The 3,261-nt window shown below is 32.9% G+C and overlaps 1 pseudogene; it reads left to right on the forward strand.

The window, feature by feature from the left end:
* The first annotated feature begins 909 nt into the window (after positions 1 to 909).
* Positions 910 to 2,564, forward strand: LOC149551734 (Golgi apparatus membrane protein-like protein ECHIDNA; annotated as a pseudogene).
* Positions 2,565 to 3,261: the final 697 nt, after the last annotated feature.

Consider the following 3,261-nt stretch of genomic DNA (forward strand, 5'->3'; position numbering starts at 1 on the left):
TTCATGGCCCACCAACTCAAACAAAAGATACAATGATGAAATTTTTAACATTATCATCGAGTGTGATACACGGGAGGAGAAAGAGGCACTAAAAAAAGAATTGGGTTGTAGGGTCGAATCTTTGAAGGTAAGCAGTAATAAGTCTAAAGCAATAATAGAAGTTCAATAGATGTTTATATTTTATAGTATCTTATGGATCATGATCTAAAATATTATTATGTTCTACAAAAATATGTGATAACTGTGACACTGCGTGGTGAATATGGTGAGGGTTGTAGCACGCAACCTTCGTGTAAGTAACACTTTGTTTGTTTGTTTTCATCAACATTATAATACTTAACTTTTATTTTTGGATGCTTCTAGCTAGTATCCCATTTGATCTTTATCCATTGCAAATGTCTTTCCTAAGAATATTATATTCTTTAGCTCATGATGAAGTGCGGACGCCTCCTTCGGTCGGCTATCCAATAATGCTAAGTGCATTGTTGGCAACAAGGAGCATCAAACATCTTTGTCTACGCCCACTACAACTGGTAAAACCTTGTTTTGCTATATTTTGTAACATGCTAATCATGCATTTTTTTTTTGTTGGGTGGATTTTGTACTCATGTACCTATTTTGTACACTAATAGATAGACCTTCAGTTGATACAGCAACAAAGACCAGTGCTATTGAAGCTGATCCATTTCCTAGAGCAATTCACGTGACTAGTACTGGTTCATTTGTAGGGACATTGTTGCTGAACAAGAAAATTATGTTTCAATTAAACTTACGAAAGCTTCTAGGTGCTTTAAAATTGTTATTATTTAAAGTGTAATTTTAGTTTACTTATACATAACTCGTTTTGGACTAATAATCCCTTTATGTTTTTGTAGGAAATAATGTTTTCTTTGATCATGGTGAAATGAAATCAATGAGCAAGGGAAAAGTATTTGGAAATTCGAATCCCTTGATCAAGATGTGAGTGTCGCATGATTCGAGCAATGATTATTAAATAACATAGTACTTCTAGTTTGTGAAACTATTCAAGATTTTAAAGGTTTAGCTTGAGTGGTTCTTAGTCGATTCTAGTCTTCTAGTCTTCATTATGTTTATAATTTAAATAATTTTGATCCTTTTCCATTTGATTGTGGCATCTACAGTGATTAGCTCATATGAATAGGAAGGACTCTTGGCTCTTTTGGTGGACTCTTTATCTCAATGTAAGTCACAAAAAATAAATCAAGATTTTCTTTTATGTGCTGTTAACAATTTTTTTGTTGAATATTGTATACCAGTTTGGCATAACATGGCCATTTTATTTCATTAGTTATTTGAGAAAATTATGTTTACCAAGCATGTCGACTTTAAAAAGTTGGCAAATCCCATGAGAGTCTTGCAAAGCATATGTGAATACTTATATGCTCAATAGCCACTTTGAAGATTGATATTAATCATTGGAAGAACAACTAAGGGCCTGATAGAGCATCCATTGCATAAGGGAAACCTACTGGCCACCAAAACTGGCTTGAAGTACCCTTACAACAACCCTGCACTCCTTGCCCATAACATAAATATCTATAGAAGAGACCTTCAGTTGCCAAAAAGTTCCTTGAAAAATGGTAATGATACATAGAAGAATATTATTTGAATACTATGTTTGAGACATTAGAAAAACAAGCTTATAATCTCACCCTAATCAGAATCAATTAAAGCTTTTGATGGAAAATTTGGAGTTAAACATCCATACAAGAATAAAATCAGGGGTAAGCTTTTTGTTCTTCCCTCCAAATTATCCACTTGGTCTATCCCATTATTAGAACCATGATATTATCATGTCTTTTGGGATATTGCTATCACCGTGTAATTTTTTAGTCAAATTCATTAATCCCATTTGCATGAGTTTGATTAAAAAACTACACAGTTCAATTCTGATAGCAATATGGAACTCAAAAATATATCATACTTATTAATCATGCTTTTTGAAAAATTCTTTGTTATTTGATCTCAAGGGATCTAAATCGTTTTGTTGGAATGCCCTATAAGTATCAAGAACTTGAAAATGCTGATTTGGCATGTCCTCAACATGATTCAGCCAATATAAAATTACCATATTGAACATGTGCTCCATTACCTTTCAATTGCCTTATTGGTTAATTCTTGTCATAGCTATTGTTCTATCCTATCTTATTTCTACCTATTTATTTTGCAGGCTGCTATTTGGTTAGCACTGGGAATTGTGTCCCTACTTAAGTTTAACATCGATTATCTTCTAGTGGTGGGAGTTTGTTTGAGCTTAAGTGTTGCAAACATTATTGGATTTACCAAATGCCAAAAAGGCAAGTATATTTATTTTTAAATAACACACTTTGAGTGGAAAGACAAGTACATATTAAGTCTTAGTATAACATGTTAGAACTCCTTTTGAGCATACAAATGACACATGGATGGGATGTCTTATGTTCACCATTCATGCTTCGATGTTTTCAAATGCAAAGAAACAAGTGCAAAATTTTGGATCTCGGACATTTGCTTCACATGTAACGTCAAAGCCACAGTTAGGTCTTGGTGGTCTGATGATATAAATCTGTCAGATAAGTGGACTAATATCATAGTTGGTTAGTTCATTTGAAGCATTGACCCTAATGCTTCATATGTGCCAGTGAGCTCATTATTTTTTGATATAGTCTCTTGGTATTGATGTACATTAAATTCTGAGATAGCATATTTTTTCATATTAACATTTTGTATAAAACAGAATCAATATATTTGATTTCTCATCTCATCATGCTTGTTAATTGACATACACAATTACATATCAAGATCCAGATTTATTAAAATTACTAGATAATATCAATCTATAGGAGCAATCTATATATGGTGATTTTTCTCTCAAGACGTAAGGTCCTAGAAAATTGCATAGCCTTAATTATGCACTTCTTTTCTCAACAAACTCTTCAACCTAAGAAAAACAAACTTCATTCCCTCGGGCCCAAATGAATTACTGATTGAATTTGGTTTCCATGGGTGAAAAGTCATTAATTTTCTTCATTGAAAAACAAATTTGGTGTTTTTGAGCAAAAAAATCTATGAAAAGGTAGCTAAGGTGGACAAATAATTTAGGAGGACACAAGTTAAAAATAAAGGGCACATATCACATTTTCTAGCAGTAGCTCTCAGTGTTCCTAGTGAGGAATGCTTGTGATATAAGCATATATATGTGTTTATGAGATACTTGGCACACGATCACCACAATTTGGTTATAAGCTTGATCCACAGAGT

Source organism: Cupressus sempervirens, chromosome 6 (genome assembly GCF_028749045.1).
Source record: "Cupressus sempervirens isolate cs-2001-9-10 chromosome 6, ASM2874904v1, whole genome shotgun sequence".
NCBI classification, from domain to species: Eukaryota; Viridiplantae; Streptophyta; class Pinopsida; order Cupressales; family Cupressaceae; genus Cupressus; species Cupressus sempervirens.